Genomic DNA, 18098 nt, shown 5'->3' with positions numbered 1-18098 from the left:
TTCATACCTTGCACATCAAGGCATATATTAATCATTTATGTTATGCCTTGAAGAGTCAAAATATATAAAACTGAAGACTATAGAGAATTTGTCCTTAGTGATGTGAATACATCAAACTGCTGTGCAGTGCAATATACTGGATGGGGACATAAATCATAAAATTGTGACCTTTGGTTCTATAAATGAAAACGGACAGCATTGACCTCAGTCATTTAAATTCATATACTGTTTCTAGCGTATGATTTTACTTACTGTGTAATTTAAGGAGCCAACATGTGAGAAAAATAACTCATTTGCCTACTCTTCTATGGCGCACCTATTTATCATATTGCTGTACTCTGCAGTCTTTAATTCTCTGCAGTCTGTACCTTCTGAACTAGGTACATTGCATGCGCTGTGCTCTTGGGTCCACAATGGGCTTTCACATATTAATATTAACGCGCAATAAGAAAGAAATGAATTATGGAACACATATTAAATATTGAAGAATAACTGCTGTTTGGGGGTAGCTTCTGCCTTATTACAGCTCCCCAATGATATTCACCTATGACCCTTTCTTACGAGCTGCGTAATGGTCATACGGCTGCTATTTGCTTCCCAATTTCCTCTATGTTTTAATTTGAGTTTTCACTTCAGTAACACAAGGATTCAATTTCCTCCTCCTGGATTCCTGTGGCACACTTGCTATTTGCACAGGCTAATCATTCTTGTGACCTGGATTAATTTAGAACTGCTGCTTGCTTCACTCTATACTCATGAGTTCAGCTCCAAGAAGAGCAAGTCCCAGTGGTCTCCCATAGCATTCTCACTCATGGAGAACTAATGGTAATTCAAGGACTGGATATCATATCTTCAGAACAGGCAATTTATTTCTAATTTAAAATGCAAGGTAAGAAATAAGATAAATGGTCTCAAGTAGAACTATGAAAATGTATAACTGCAGCAGTGCAATTCTACTCTACAACTTCTAGGGAACTTTCTCATTATAACAGTCTTGGATAAGAAGGAAATGCATAACATTAAAGTTTGATAGTCAGGCATGATTTTTCCTCATACTTGGAAGATTTGTTATCCAATCTACTATTTTCTATTTATATTTTCCAAATTAAACTTGTATGATATTTGCATGTCTCAAGACTTTGGACTTCCCAAGGATTGACCTGTTTGGTTTCCACCATTATTGCAAAAAAAAACCTACATGCACAATCACTTTCCACCATTATTAAATATATTAGGAATAGAGATGAGCGAATAGTAAAATGTTCGATATTCGATATTCGTTTCGAGTAGCTCCTCAATATGCGACTACTTGAATTGAATATCGAATCCTATTATTCTCTATGGGGGAAAAATGCTCGTTTCAGGGGTAGGCAACATTCGATCAAATTGAACTTACCAAGTCCACGAGTGAGGGTCGGGTTGGATTCTCCGAGAAGTCTTCTCCGCACAGCGTCCCTGCGGCGTCTTCCGGCTCTGAATTCACTCTGCTAGGCATCGGGCCTGGGCAGAGCCGATTGCGCATGCCCGCACTACTAGAAAGTGGCCGCTTACAGTCAAAGCGACCATTTTCTTGTAGCGCGGGCATGCGCAGTTGGGTCTGCCCAGGCCCGATACCTGGCAGAGTGAATTCAGAGCTGGAAGACGCCGCGGGGACGCTGCGCAGAGAAGACTTCTAAAGGTAGGAGAAGAGCCAGCGTTGATTGGCCGACTGTATAGCATTCGGCCAATCAATGCTGGTTCTGCATCAAATTTTTCCATTTGAATAGCGAGTAGTATTCAATCGAGTACGAGTATTTTGAATACCGAAGTATTCGATCGAATACCTACTCGATGGAATACTACTCGCTCATCTCTAATTAGGACTGATACATTCTTACATTATGGATTGGCGAAGTTCTTAGCAGCTGCCCCCCACCAAGTAGGTTCTCCATTCTATAGACCACCATTCTACAGACATATAAAAATCTAATAATAACTCCTTTAGTTCCCCAGTACTAAGAGAGATTCTTCATGTAATGCTTAGGTAGCTAAATTTGTAAAGTATTAAAAAAGGTCATGTGTCAACACAGGTTTGACCTATCATTTCAAACTGAGAAGGTCACGAAAGTTGACTTTATTGTACCATCACTCTTCAATAATGGAAAAAAAAAACTAGATCATCTTAATTTCTGTTGACTGGAAGAATTGTGATGGATGCCATACTATTGCTCCCATTAAATCTGACAGAATCTTGTATGAAAGCTCTCAGCCTATGAACACAAATATAAGTATAGCTGAAATTCTTATGCAATACAATAAATGGTTCCTTGACCTTGAAGAAAAATGCACACACATAAACAAATGAAAGAATAAAAAATAAAATGCAAACAATTGTGTATGATAGTATAACTAGTATGCTGTTCACAACTGTGCATGTAAATAATAGCAAGAACTATCAGACCTGAAAATACTGTGAGTGAAAATGGTTATTTTATTTATTTTATAACTAACGCGACTTAAAGGAGTCTTACGGGACTAATAATATTAGTGACCTATCCTTGTGATCCCCACTGATCGGTTGTTAAAAGCAGCAGTGGCTCTCCTGTGAGAAACTCTTTCAATTTACATGGAGTAACGCGGCGCTGTTTCTGGCACGATAACTCACGTAAGAATCAGCGCTGCAAAACTGAATCCTATTGACGTCAATGGTTCCGTTTAACGCACATAACACATTGAAATCAATGAGAGGCTTTTTAACCCATTGGTTTCAATGTGTTACGCGCTTTAAACGGAACCCATTGAAGTCAATGGGATTCTATTTTCCAGCATTGATTCTTACACAAGTTATCCTGCCAGAATCAGCTCCGCGTTACTCCGTGTGAATGCCCCATAACATTTGGTTCGACACCTACTTTTAAGTTTCTGTTCAGGGGGTTCGCTTGGGGACTTCCCTGAATGGAAACCTAATCTGCTTAAAATATATGTTACCTTCGGCAACCCGCGGACCCTATAGACTATAATGTAGTCTGCCAGGTTTCTCCCCGTTTTCTATTTGAAAAGGGCAGAGAATGCAGAGAGAAAAGCGTTGCTTGCAGGACTTTTCTCTACACGTTTTTAAAGCGGAATGGGGAATGGAATCCCGAGGCAGAGACTGGGTGAAGGTGTGAACCTAGCTTGACATAGATGTGACACATTTATCGGTCAGTCACAGGCCTGTTTGCAGTATACTCCCATGAGGTGAATAGGGCTAAGCTGCAATATCATTAAAAGCATAATATATTGTATTGCAGCTGTAGTGAAATGACTTCCTGGTGCTGGACACACACATCTGATATTGATGACTTATCTTAATGGTAATCCTGTAAAACCTCATTGATTGGCCGAATGCTATACAGTGTAGGCTCGTCCTTACTAATCAGGAGAGCTGGCAGATTGCTGTTACAAGGGAGCTTACTTTTTCTCATAGGAACGAATTGACCAGCGTTGATTGGTATTCGACCAATCAACGCTGATTCTGGCGGAGGCTCGTCTATGAGGAGGCGGAGTCTAAGATCGGACCACAGCAGTCTCCATTGTGGTCCGATTTTAGACTCCACCTCCTCACAGATGAGCCTCCGGCAGAACCAGCATTGGTTGGCTGAATGCTGTACACTGGCCAATGAACACTGGTCAATTCATTCGTATGAGAAAAAGTAAGCTCCCTCGTAACAGCAAGCTGCCAACTCTCCTGATTAGCAAGGACAAGCCTGCTGCAGAACCAGCGATGATTTGCCGCAGGCTCATCTTTGCTAGTCGGAAGAGCTGGCAGCTTGCGGTTACAAGGAAGCTTACTTTTTATCAGCGCAATTGCAAGCGCTGTGCAGTTAAAGCATACGGACCCCATAGACTATAATGGGGTCCGTTCTCTTTAACTGCCCAGCGCTCCTCCTAAACACTCTCCTCCTGCTACTTGTGGACTTGGTGACACTCCTTTAGTCGAATAGTGGTTTCCCTGATACGAGCATTTTTTCCCATAGACTATAATGGGATTTGATATTCGATTTTTAATCAAATATCAAGGCTCTACTCGAAACGAATATCGAATCTCCAATATTTCACTGTTCGCTCATCTCTTTTATTATTATTATTATTATTATTATTATCACACAATGCTCAGAATTGAAAAATGTCTTAGGTTGAGTTCATTATAACTTATAATGTTTTTTGAAAATTATATGGTGAATGTAAGACTACATCTACAACACATCCTGCTGTACTGGATTTCAACATACAGAATGAGTTGTATATATTGTGTGAAATCCTGCTGCTGCCAGCAAAATGTGAACCTAAAGTGAATGTCTTTTATTGATTACATTGTTAGAGAAGATCAATGGTACATGGAACAAGGGAAAGAGAAACCCCAAGCTTTATTAATACCATCATACACAGCAGGATTATAAAACATATTTATGATGCACATGATAGTGCATGTTCGGGAAAGGATATATTTTCTGTCTAGTTTCTAAAAAAAAAAAAAAACACGTAGATTAAGGTAAAAATTTTAATCAAACATAGATAAAGTGAATCTGAAATGTTACATTTCTATGGTGATTAAATTGCATTTACTGTAAGAATTTCTAATTAGACTATATAAAATACACACTTTTCAGTATCTCTCATATATATAGGAGTAGGAGTAAGCAGATCTTGAGATTTCAGAATCGACTTAAAAATCTGATTTCCGATCATTTTCCATCTGATCTCGATTGTGAAATTTACTCGATCGCTGATCGGAATCCGATCTTTTCCGATCCCGATCACTCAACCTTATATAGAAGCATGCACTCAAAGGTCTTGGCTATATCATGATGCATTTACATCATGCTTTTTTTTTACATCTGTTTAGTGGACTCATTTAAGGCTAAGGCACCAAGTAGCAAGTACCACATAGCAGGGCACCAAACAGGGCAAGGTTATATTCAATAGAAATCCCTGGGAAAATATATGTGAAATTTATGGCTATTATTTAATTAATTTATTTTGTTTACTATTGGGTTGGGGAGTGTTTAGTAACTATTTTTGGAATATACTTTATTACCCTATCTAAATTTCTTTTTGTTAGAAAACATGCTGTAATATCCTCCTTAGCAATCCTATCACTGAGAAGCTGTTAGGGTAAATCTCTACACAGTCATATTGTAAATATGTAGGGCTGAAGCATTTACCAAAGGGTGACAGTCACTTCAAATGGCTGTATATTCAGTTGTACACCACAGAGAAAAATGGTTCTGGTATTATAAGAAAGCTGTGATTTTCAAGATACTCCCAAAAGATTTAAGAACTAGCTATAACATAATCTGACATACCATTAGCGAAAAACCTAGTTGGGAATTACAACTCAGTCTAATTGCAGATGATCGTGTGTATTTTGCAGTCAGTGTTCTGTTTTTGCGGCCTGGGTATCATCAATGGGTCTTCAACATCAGTGATGTATGTCTGCAAAAACGGCTTCAGACCAACCAGCTTGCCCTTCCAGCACCAAGGTAACTACCAGTGTCTACTGGAAGTCCAGCACCATTTGTGACGTGGCTTTGGACTGTCCCTCCATTAGATGTGGCAATTCCCCTGTGAATCTTCAATTAACATCTCACAAGAGCGAGTGCACCTTTGGCATTCTGATCAGCAAGTGGCACATGCTACATTCTTCGATTCAGATGGATCCTGATAATGTAAGGTTGAGGATTCCAGCTTGTGTCATCCTTCACAACTATGCCAATTGTATTTAATAGTTACTTGGAACAGTTTATGGCTACCTTATCCACCCATCTAGAGCACACCCAGCTTGGAAGACTTGGAGTGGCAGGACTGGCTATCCAGAAATACTATGCTAACTACTTCATGTCACCAGAGGGAAGTGTTCCATGACAAATGGAAGCTATCCAATCCATAGAGGTAGATAACTGTCTATGAACATTACATTTTTGTTCTTGCCTGTTTAGTTACGGTTATGTTTGTGTTTTTTTTTTTTTTTTGTTTTTTTTTAGTATTCCAGTTATCAGTAGTTTAATGTAGGGACTTGCAAGAGAATGAGGAACCTTGACACGGCTTGCAAGCTTATAAATTTCTGCCAAAATGCCTTTGTTTATTTTTTTTATTTTGGTAGTGAGAGCAGAAATACAAAACAGTACCTCATTATATAGACACACTATCAATACACCAAGCAAGATGAAAATAAACCCAAAAATAACTGAAAAATAACTCTATATGCAAAATAAAATATGTGGACAACTGTACAACATAACATAACATAAATAACAAAAACAATAACAATCATAAATCTATAAATCATCTAGCAAATAAATGACCCAGGAGCTGGAGGAACCCTGCTGCTGGATTCAAAGGTCTTAAGCCCCAGAGCATGTTGTCGCTGTTGTTAACCACTGTAATAACCACCGGCTGAATTCAGCGCACAGTCAGCTTTCATGTTCTGTGCCCCCGGTGAAGAGCTATTGGTGCCGATACCGTAGCTCTTCACCGTCAGATGGGTGTTTCTGACAGTCAGTCAGGAACGCCCTTCCTCACGGTAGCACCTATAGTGGTGTACTGTGAGAGCGGGGAGGAACGCCCCCCCCCCCCCCAGTACTGGTCTATGAACGAGTACTGTGATGAGAGGGACCAATAGCTCTTCACCTGGGGCACAGATCGTGAAAGCCAACAATGTGCTGAATTCAGCGCACTATTGGCTTTCTAGCGGTATATAAAACCACATGTGCCCCAAGTTATGAAAGGTCCTCTTTAAGGTTAATAAATGTTAAAAATGTCCTACTTTACAACTGATGTTCATTGAGGCAGTGAAGTCATTATTTGGAGCAGGAAGTAACTTTGTATAGAAAAATGACTATAACTATTTAATTATCGTGTTGTTCAGAAAACCTATGGTATAAAACTACTATGCAGCATATACACATGTATAATTATATAACTTGAACCAAATATTAAAATTAGAGTATTCTTTTTATTCACTTTCACAGCTGAAAAAAAACACATTAAAAATACCCCGTAAAGACAATTACAATGTGGACCGTGCAAGATACAGACTTAACGTAGAGATGTCAATGGCTAGAGAAAAAAGGTATACAAGGTATATAAAGTAACAATCCATAAATTAATAACCAATGGATTTAAGATGCAAGTACTTATTTCAAAAAGAACTTATACTAGTGAGGTCCTCGTCAACCGACTGGTTGTTTAGGATACTTCCCATAACTTTGTTAGGACTGGAGCCAGCACCTCTACTGTTGTGCCAGGAGGTGCCACTCTGGTCCGCACAGTGTGTTGGAGTGCTCGTTTCTCAAGGGGTTAACTGTCCTGCACTCCCGAAACTACTGTATATCTCTGCTCTTATACTTGCTCCTGCTCTGCTGGCTATTCATTGTTCTTCTGGATGTTAGCTTCTGACCTGCGCTTATGGTAATATCCTTGTGTTCGACTTCTGGCTTCCGCTCCCTGACCTTCTTTTCTGCTTGCTGACTCTTTACCTCTGTTCCTTCCTGTTGTGACCACCGCTTGCCTTCTAGAACACTCCTCTCTGATCTCTGTTTTGTTACCGCATTTATCTTCTGATATTGACCCAACCTGCTGAGTACTCTTTCGTCTCAACCCTCTGTACTGCGCTACCTCCTGCTGCCGACTGGACTGAACGACTGTGTGAATATAACTTCTGCCACTGCCTGGATCCTGTTTGCTACTGCACCCTCTCCTGCTTCTGATACTCCTGTAAACTCTGCACACTCAGGTGAGTGGCTTCGGATTTCTGGGCCTGCTGTGACTTGTGGTGCGCTGTGCGTCCTGCACTCTCTGGGCTGTTGCCACTTCGGCTGAAGGAAGCAGCTAAGTTCATCTCCACCATAAGGGGCTCTGGTGAAAACCTCTGGAGGATGATTTCGGCTTGGTTCAGGGGGATGACAGATGCTCAGTGCTGTTTACCATGCTGTGCAGGGCTGACTAGTTTCTGGAGCTATTTATATGTATAAACTGCATTTGGTTCATGACAAACTTCTTTTAAAGCGGAATATTTGATAATCTGTCTGTATCAGATTACTCAGCTCAAGACAAAATTGCCACTTAACTGAGGACAAAAAGGACAAGATGATATTATTGAGCTAAAACGACAATTTTTTCTAACTTTTACCATATCGGTCATACATTTGTAATGCTCAATTTATTCAAATAACCTTTTTAAGATGGTTGTAAGCAATGTATTCATTTTTTTTGTTGTTTCATTTCTGTCCATAGGTAAACAAGAGGCATGAAGACGACTTTCTGCTGTCATTAGTCTTATGTCGCTGATGTTGAGCAGCATACAGAATTTATATTCTATCTGCCTTGTGTTTTATTTACTAGGATTTGTTTGTATATGAAATGTCTTATGAATAATATTTTGTAGCCATTTGGGAGTAGGAAAATGTCACCGCTCATCTTAATCTACTTAATTAGCTTTGACTTTTTTAACTGACTGCTTCAAATAGTTGTGCTCATTGACCTCAAAAAAGCAAACTTTAGAACATGTGACTTGTCTATGAAAATAATGAGCTAACATTTCAAGATGTCATCCTTAAAAATATCTTTAATTTTTTATTGTAAGTTAAGTATTAATACAGTTTAGCTAATAGCCCTTAGATCACTCTTTGATCTCAGATCTACAGCCACAATAACTTTCATGCTAAAGTGTATGTGTAAATGTAGCAAAGTTTCAATTGACGATTAACCCTAATGGTCCATTCACATGGAGGGAAATGGGGAGGAATTTGGTGTGGAATTTCAGCACTGAAAAAAAAGCCTCCCATTGACTTCTGTGGGTTCCTTTTTCTGCTAGGATAAAATAGAACAGATTGAAGTCAATAGGAGGCTTTTTTTCAGCGCTGAAATTCCACAACAAATTCCTCACCATTTTCCTCCATGTGAATGGACTCTAAAGGATAGGGAGTGCATTCATTTCATTCATGATCTGTCAATTATACACACATAGATAAACCAGCAAGTTGTCCTTTTGGTGCATAGGTGCTCACACATCTGTCCAAGGTGGGATCAAATGGGGATGCAGCAGTAAGATGGGTGGTTGTGAAGGCATGGACTCATGCATGGCTTTATCTTCCGTTTTCAAAGAAAACAAACATGTCAACCGTCATGTTGTTTACATTAATGTCAATGGGAGCGGACACAGAATCAGCCTTTGCATCAGTTTAATGTCCATTGCTGTCATCCTATGATGGAAAACAGCAAAGGAAATTAATAATGGTCGTGTGAATGCCTTCTTATACCTAAGCAAATGCTGGCATTTTCCGTATAGGTCTAATTGAAGCTGAAATTCTGCAGAGGAAAACTCTGGAATTTCTGTGAAAAGCATTGTGGGAAAAAAACTAAATACATTCGTGCCACTTTTTGGCTGTGGCTCACAACATGGGGCATTATGCTCCGATCCTACAGAGTAACGTGCCACGCATTCAGACATGTATACATATGTCAGAGTGTGAGCGCTCAAAATAGATCCCATTCACTTCAATGTGTGCCGGCTCACGCGCTCTACACATTGAAATCAATGGGTTAAAAAGCCTCCCATTGATTTCAATGTGTAGCGCCCATAAGCCGGCACACATTGAAGTGAATGGGATCTTTTTTGAGTGCTCACACTCTGACACATGTATATGTTTCTGAATGCGTGGCACGTTACTCCGTGGGAACAGAGCCTTAGTCTAAAGCAGTTCTTAAAAATAATTGTGATGAACATTGGACGATTAAAAAACTCTGAAGGGTTTTCCTGTTGAACATAATTACTTTAAACAAAGCACCATTAACATATGTATCAAGGGGATGATATATATTTTATGAAAGCAATACAGTCCAATAGTGCTCCATCCAACAGCAGATCTAATCACCTAGAAGCTGCCTTTTGACATCTAAGTTAAAATTTGATTATGTCGGTATCTTGTATGTCATTCATAAAGCCGAGTCTTACTGTTTGCTGTACAAGGTTATTGATCATCCTGAAAAGTTACAGTATTGAAAGTGTCACAGAAGCTTGGCGCTACTTGTTATGCATTGTAAACAGCCCTTGATTCCTAATGAGGACGTGACAGAACTTGTGGATGTGTAGTTAAGGCAGTTCAGAAAGAGACCTAAGAGGAATCTAAACAGACAGTTTCATGATTAAGTAAAAGACCAATACACTTGACATTCCTCATTAGATTTCCAGATACTGGTTCATTAAAATAATGAATTTCTTAAGTACCCTTCTGTTTTTCCTCCGTTTACTCTTCTTATACTTTTTTCCTATCACTTACCACTATCTGCCAGTTTAGAGGTGCTGCTCCAAAAAATTGTTGTACTTTGAGAATGCAGAATTGAAGATGCATAAAAAAGAGACGTTATCACTGAAACCAATGAACCTTAGCATAAAAGTAAACATTATCAGATTTGGGGGTTATAGCTTATGTTCTAATTGCAGAGTTAGTTATTCCAATAGAGATTTTTTAAAAGATAATGCAACATCCTTGCCCGTTTGGACTTTGGCCCTATCCTCCGGCCGCATGCTATGGCGCAGGAGGCGTGTCCGGCTGATTCCTTGCTTTAAGTTCTTCTTGTACTGTCTGAACACTGTCCTATTCACTCACCTCTATAACTGATTTTCCACCATACCCATCTCTTACACCTTTTTTTCCCTCTGCTCCTCAAATAGTTAATCTTAGCCTTAGGATTGGTTCACACTAGTGTTTGTATTCCGTCCGCAAGGCGTTCGCATAGAGACCCCCCCCCCCCCCGGACGGAATGCAATCGCAATTGCAAGCGATGTGCTTGCAAAGCACATGGAGCCCATAGACTATAATGGGCTCCGTGTGCTTAACTGCACAGCGCTTGCATTAGCGTTGGTATTCCGTTCGAGGGGATCTCCATGCGGACTCCTTGCAGACGGAATACAAGCGCTAGTGTGAACCAACCCTTACCTGTGTGAGTGACAGCCTATCTTTGGTGACCAAAGCTGACCAAGGCACATGGGCGCCTGGGCGCCGTCGTTTTGCCAGGGATTATACAGCCAGTGTTTCCATAAGTATATTTGACATGCTGTGATTTCCAAAACCACGCCATTTTGTCAAAACCATTTTTGGAAATTGTGGCGTGTCTGCAGTGAAGTTTTTACCGCAAAATGGACATGGGATTCACTAGAATCCCATCCTCTATGCTCTGACTGTAAAAAGCCACGACAAGCAAATCGCAGCATTTACATCACATGGGGCCCTGGACTAAGTTTAATATCCCCGAGAATCAAACCAAAACATAGAATACAGATGACATGTCCTTTTGGTTGCAGAGTGAACGCTGTAAAAATGAATCTTGCAAGAAAGTCGCACCACTGCACTTTTTCTCGATTTCCCATTCTGAATTTTTTTCCAGCTTTCTACTACATTTTACAGAATAATAAATGGTAACAATATGAAGAACAATTTGTCCTTCAAACATTAAACTCTCATATGGTGCTGTGAAATGAAAAATAAAAAGGAGTCAAAAATGAAATTCGAAAAATGTCACCAGCGAGAAGGGGTTAAAGAACTAGAAAGGTCTGAACTAGCTGAACCCAAATAGAAAGGATTCTGAAATGTTCTGTCATCTCTAGATATTACAAGAGAACAATGGATCTGTTCAACACGAATATTTTTTTTTTTTCTTTTTTAACAAAACTGAACATATGTAGATTTATCTCGGATGAGCTAAAATGGCCATTGCATTATACTTTGTGATATCACAATGGAAGAAGATATTGTGAAAAATGCACAATGTCTATTCTATGGTAGTAAAACATTATAGGTAACGTTTGATACAAGCTGCATTACTTCTAACAGCTATCAGATATTTAGTGTTAATTTTTTTTCTCTTAACGTGTCTTATGGCTGCTGAAGATATTTGTTACAAATGTCCTCTCCATTTGTCACCTGGGCCATTACACTATAGAGCTTATCAAGCAGTATTATTCTTTCCATATCCTGTTTTCATAGCATCTTCAAACAGTGGCTTTCCATCACCGCACAACTTGTTTTCATTTCACAGCTTCATGTCAGAGCAATCACCAAGTACGTGGAAAGAAAATTCCGTCCTTTCTACCCAGTGGAGATGCAAACCTTCCAGATAACCATTCTGCACGATTAGAACGTCCAGAGACAATAGGAAGATTATGCAATGTGACCTGGAGCTGATGAAACATTCTGTATGAAAATTACTACTTTCACTATCTGTTACACTTCTGTTCTCAGATAAAAGCATCTGAAAGAGCCTGTTTAGGTTGTTTAGTTGTTGAAACAGCCACACATTTATATACAGGTTTAAAGTATCCCTTATCTATGAACAGAAAGATCTTTGTGCTTTATTTCTGGTTTAATAGATTATCATTATGAGGAATAAAGTGAGTACAATAGACAAGTAGTCAGGTGTGAAAAGAGATTATTGAAATATAAATCTTTTACATAGATTCATATAGATCTCCTATACATAGTTGTATCTTGTACGTTGTACAGACACTGAGGGTCAGTGCACACAGAGTTCTTTGGTGCTGATTTTGACACCGAATCTGACTCAAAATAAGCCTATAGGGAGGCTTTTTTGGAGGCTGATTTTGAGGCAGATTCAGCATCAAAATCAGCGCCAAAGAACTCTGTGTGCACTGACCCTAACAGTAATACAAAGAAGTTATTAATGACAGTAGCTGTGAGGCCACCAAAAGGGAAAGGACCATAAATGGTTTATCCCCAATAAATGAATTGATGAATTATCCTGAGGATAACTCATCAGTATCACATGGATGAGGGTCTGATACCTGGTACCCACATGGATCATCTGTTCTCAGTAGCTGATACACAGAGTATGAAGCAGGAAGCAGCTCTGTTCTCCGTGTAGTGGCTGAACTGAGTCATTGCAGCTTAGTCCCCAGTTAAGTGAATGGGGGTTTATCCTCAATACCAGTGTGTGGCCACAATATGAATAATTGATAGATTGAGTATATAATTTTTGTCTGCCAATCCAAATTTTTTTTTTTAAAAGGCTAGAATATTACATCATATTGTTCAACCAACTGCACCATCTAAACAGGTAAACATATTAATCTTTAAACATTAGCTCTATAAGTGTTCTGAATCAAAGGCCATCAGAAATACAAAAATAAAAAATAACAAACATTTCAAAAACATACCACCTGATGTTAGAGAAAAGCCTCCTGTTACCCTGCATGAATCCTTATATGTATTACTGTAAGTAGTATGGATTCTGACAGCCAAAAAATAAATACAATAGAAATATTATTGAAACTGTATTCTCCAACCCGCTGGACAATGTGAATAGGGCTCAAGATCATTATAACATGATACACTTACATAATGAGTTTGTTATATCGCTGGCACCAGGAGTAAGCTCCGGGGCCAACGTCGCGTTACTATGTCAGCCAGGAGCCTTGTGAAGGCTCCCCGGCTTGTCATTACATTGCTTCTATTGCAGTCTATGCTACAAAGCCTGAAACAGAAGTGTCGGTATTTTGCAATGCATTGCAATGCATTAGGATTGTAATGCATTGCATTAGTGATCAGATCCCCTGGGGTTCAAGACCCCTAGGGGGTCTAATAAATGCAAAAAAAATTAAAAGTAAAAAAATATATAACATCTTTTAAAAAGTATTAAAAATTCAAATCACCCCCCCTTTCCCTAGAACACATATAAAAGTAGTTAAATACTGTGAAACACATACATGGTAGAAACCTCCGTGTCCGAAATAGCCCGCTCTACAAATCTATAAAAATATTTTTTCTGTAGGTAAACGCCGTAGCGGGAAAAAATAGTCAAAAGTGCCAAACCGCCATTTTTTCACTGTTTTGATTCTGATAAAAATTTGAATAAAAAGTGATCAAAGCAATAACATTTCCCGAAAATGGTAGAACTAAAAAGTACACTCAGCCCCACAAAAAAAATGCCCTATGCATCCCCATACACGGACATATAAAAAAGTTACGGCTGTCAGAATATGGTGACTTTTAGAAAAAAAATTTTTAACACAGTTTTGGATTTTTTTAAGGGGTTAAAATATAAATAAAACCATATAAATTTGGTATCCCCGGAATCATTCCGAAACACAGAATACAGGGGACATGTCATTTTGTCTGCACAGTGAACGCCGTAAAACCGAAGTCCGTAAGAAAGTCGCAGAAATGCATTTTTTCTTCAAATTCACCCCATTCTGAATTTTTTTCCAGCTTTCCAGTACATTATACAGAATAATTAATGGTGGCATCATGAAGAAAAATTTGTCCCGCAAAGATTAAGACCTCACATGGCTCTAGGAGTGGAGAAATAAAAAAGTTATGGGATTTAGAAGGAGGAGAGTCAAAAATGAAAAACAAAAATCAAAAAATGCCATCGGCGGGAAAGGGTTAATGCCCGTCATCAGTGCATAACACAGTGTGTATAATACAGTAGAGACCCAGCAGCCACCATATTTAAATACGCAACATCTACCGTGCTATTACGGCGGATGTCGAGAAGGGGGGAAATAAATAACTTTGTGAATGGCTGGATGATAGGCTGCAACCACCTAAACATATCCAGAAATATATCCAAGATAATAAAGGAGTATAAAAAATGTTGATACATTTGAAAGGCACAAGAACTGGATGAGTGACGCTAGGTTCACACCTGCGTTCATGTCTCCGTTCTATGGTTTCCGTCTTCTGCATGGCCGAAGACGGAAACCATAGACCGGGTCCGGCCGTGAGCGGCGGTGAGCGTTTTAGGCTCTCCGCCGCGAAACCGGATTTTTTAATCCGGACACAGAGTAGTGCATGTCCGACTCTGTGTCCGGATTATAAAACCCGGTTTCGCGGCGGAGAGCGCAAAACGCTCACTGCCGCTCACGGCCGGACATCTCTCTCACCCATTCAAATGAATGGGTGAGAAAGTCTCCTGCAGGCTTCCGTCTCCTGCATCTGTTTTATGCAGGAAACGGAAACCTGCAATAAGGACAGATGAACGCTGATGTGAACGAGCCCTCAGTTGGACAATTCTGAACAGTACATTTTTATAATATTTCCATCATATTCATTTTCTGGCTGGGCCAATCCATGCTAATTAATAAAATAAGGATTCATGCAGGATAGCAGGACGCTATTCTCTAACATCAGGTGGTATGTGTTTGTAATGTTTGACATTTTTATTTCTTATTTTTGTATTTATTATGGTCTTCTTGGATTGCCAGCAAATTCTATACTGAATGAATTATCAACTTTTTGTGAAAGCTGCGGCCTGCTACGTGGGACCTTACCTTACAGGAGTTATACAGTGACTCATATAGCGATTGGGAGACATATTCTCTGGTGCTAAGTTATATGTACAATTGATATATACTGTTACATACACTGTAACTATACACTATTTTTCATATGATTATCATGTAGTTACTAAAGGCTGAAGCGATGTTTGTAATTCTAGAATTCAGCCATAAAACACAATATACATACATATACGGAGCCACACGGTGGCTCAGTGGTTAGCACTGCAGCGCTGGTGTTCGAATCCCGCCAAGGGCAAAGAACCATCTGCAAGGAGTTTGTATGTTCTCCCCGTGTTTGCATGGATCTTCATCCCATATTCCAAAAAGACATACTGATAGGGGAAAAATGTACATTGTGAGCTCTATGTGGGGCTCACAATCTACATTTAAAGAAAAAAAAAAATAAAATTAAATAAATATATACATACATAACATGGGCTGCTATGTAACAATAAGCTTTTAAAAGATGTGAACTAAAGATATTATTTTAACCATAATTATTTTAACCATAATGGCGTTGGATTGATGAAGCTTCCGAATTATGCTAAATGCTTTTTTCCCATGTAAATTGCTTGTTCAGATCCTGATGCTACTTAATAGGATGGATTTGCAATTCATACTGGAGAATGAAAGAAAGTGTCTGATAGAAGGGGCTGATACCTTTTATGCCTTTATCTGAGCATAAAGATAAGTGACAGATAATTCTGGATCTGATATTTACAGGATAAAAATGCAAAGCAACTTTAGGGTGCATTCACACTGAGTAAACGCTAGCTTATTTTGTAGAGTAAAATTACACTTGTAAATTTTGCTATCCCATTGACTTCAATGACATTTTACAGGCGTATTTTTACAGGCGTATTTTTTACAGGCGTATTTTTACACTTGTAAAAAAATATCATTGAAGTCAATGGGATAGCAAAATTTACAAGTGTAATTTTACTCTACAAAATAAGCTAGCGTTTACTCAGTGTGAATGCACCCTTAGAATTTCCATTTTATGAATTGTTAACATATAAAATACATGATTGTTTACCGGTACATCTGTAAATGTTGATATGTGGTATGTTTTTCTCTAATTTGTGAAGGAGTGTAGAAAATCTTATTTTGCCCTCTAGATGCATAAGGATCCATTCACACCGAGTAAACACACGCTCATTTTGGCAAAATACACATGTAAAAAATACACGTGTAAAAATAAGACTCCCATTGACTTCGGGCCCGTGCACACGGAGTTAACGTGAGCGCATTTTAGCACAATACACTTGTATAGAATACACGTGTAAAAATAACATCCCCATTGACTTCAATGAAATTTTTTACACGTGTAAAAAAAACCGCCTCAAAATACGTTTTTTTTTTGGCGTGTATTTTGATGAGTTTTTTACACGTGTAAAAAATTTAATTGAGGGTCCATTCTCATTGAGTAAACGCACGCTCATTTTGGCACAATACACATGTAAAGGATATGTGTGTAAAAATAAGACTCCCTTTGACTTCAATTTTACACGTGTATTTTGATATGGTTTTTGACGTGTATTTTGAAGTGTTTTTTTTCAAGTGTAAAAAATGTTGAGGTCAATGGGAGTCTTATTTTTACATGTGTATTTTTTACACGTGTATTTTGCCAAAATCAGCACGCGTTTACTCCATATGAATGGACCCTAAAGTCAATGGGAGTGTTATTTTTACACGTGTATTCTATACACGTGTATTATGCTAAAATGCGCTTGCGTTAACTCCGTGTGCACGGGCACTTCAATCAAAAACACATCAAAAACACGTCAAAATACACGTGTAAAATGTCATTGAAGTCAATGGGAGTCTTATTTTTACACGTGTATTTTTTACACAATAAGCGCGCGTTTAGGGTGCATGCACACTACGTAACGCCGGGCGTGTATGAGAGCCGTACACGCCGGCATTACGGCAGACTGCCGAACACTTCCCATTCACTTCAATGGGAGCGCTCGTAACAGCGGCGTTTACGAGCACTCCCATTGAAGTGAATGGGAAGTGTTCGGCAGCCCTGCTGTAATGCCGGCGTGTACGGCTCTCATACACGCCCGGCGTTACGTAGTGTGCATGCACCCTTACTCCGTGTGATTGGACCCTAAGGTTGTAAGAAAGTCAGTAAAACTGGTCTCCCGCTGGTATCGCACACCTGAGTTACTCTACAACAAAGGCCTTAGCAACACAAATAGATGTTGGAGATGCTTCCAATCCTCAGGCAGCTACCTTCCTCTATGGTGGTCCTGCCCAATCATCCAACCATATTGGACAGAAGTACGAGATACCATCAGATCTCTAGGCTACCCGCAGTTTGAACTCACGCCAGCCATGATCTTCTTATCAACACCAACACGTACATACAATCGAAACACATTCTCATTTCACATCTGCTAGCAGCTGCCAAAACGCTTATCCCCTTTATTGGCTTCAGACGATCACCCCTTCAATTTCTTGCTGGAAGGAAAAAGTGAACCAATCAACAAGATTCGAAGAACTCCTAAGTTGGTCCACCAGGTCCCACGACAAGTATCTTAAGATATGGTCACCGTGGCTGAAACGCTTGAGATGAACCCATGAAAGCCTCTTACCTTCTGATTTCCACTCCAGGCACTTGACTCCCAAAACTCATCTTTTAGACTCTATCCATTTATTCTTGAACTCGCCATGGACAGATCTCATGTTCACTCTTCTACAATCTGTCACGACTCTCTTCATTTCTTTTCATTTCTTTCTCTCTTGCTACACCCCCCCCCCCCACGTTTCTTTCTTC

At 39.3% G+C, this 18098-nt stretch overlaps 1 long non-coding RNA gene across 1 annotated transcript; it reads left to right on the top strand.

Moving 5' to 3' along the window:
* The first annotated feature begins 771 nt into the window (after window positions 1–771).
* On the top strand, window positions 772–9068 carry LOC142196659 (uncharacterized). The gene is made up of 3 exons (XR_012715270.1): window positions 772–889; window positions 5393–5910; window positions 8254–9068. It is a non-coding gene; the product is annotated as an uncharacterized LOC142196659 (long non-coding RNA).
* Window positions 9069–18098: the final 9030 nt, after the last annotated feature.

The sequence above is a fragment of the Leptodactylus fuscus genome, chromosome 3, assembly GCF_031893055.1.
Source record: "Leptodactylus fuscus isolate aLepFus1 chromosome 3, aLepFus1.hap2, whole genome shotgun sequence".
In the NCBI taxonomy this organism is placed as follows: domain Eukaryota; kingdom Metazoa; phylum Chordata; class Amphibia; order Anura; family Leptodactylidae; genus Leptodactylus; species Leptodactylus fuscus.
The sequence above is the reverse complement of the archived record's forward strand: the minus strand, read 5'-3'. Positions and strand labels throughout refer to the sequence as shown.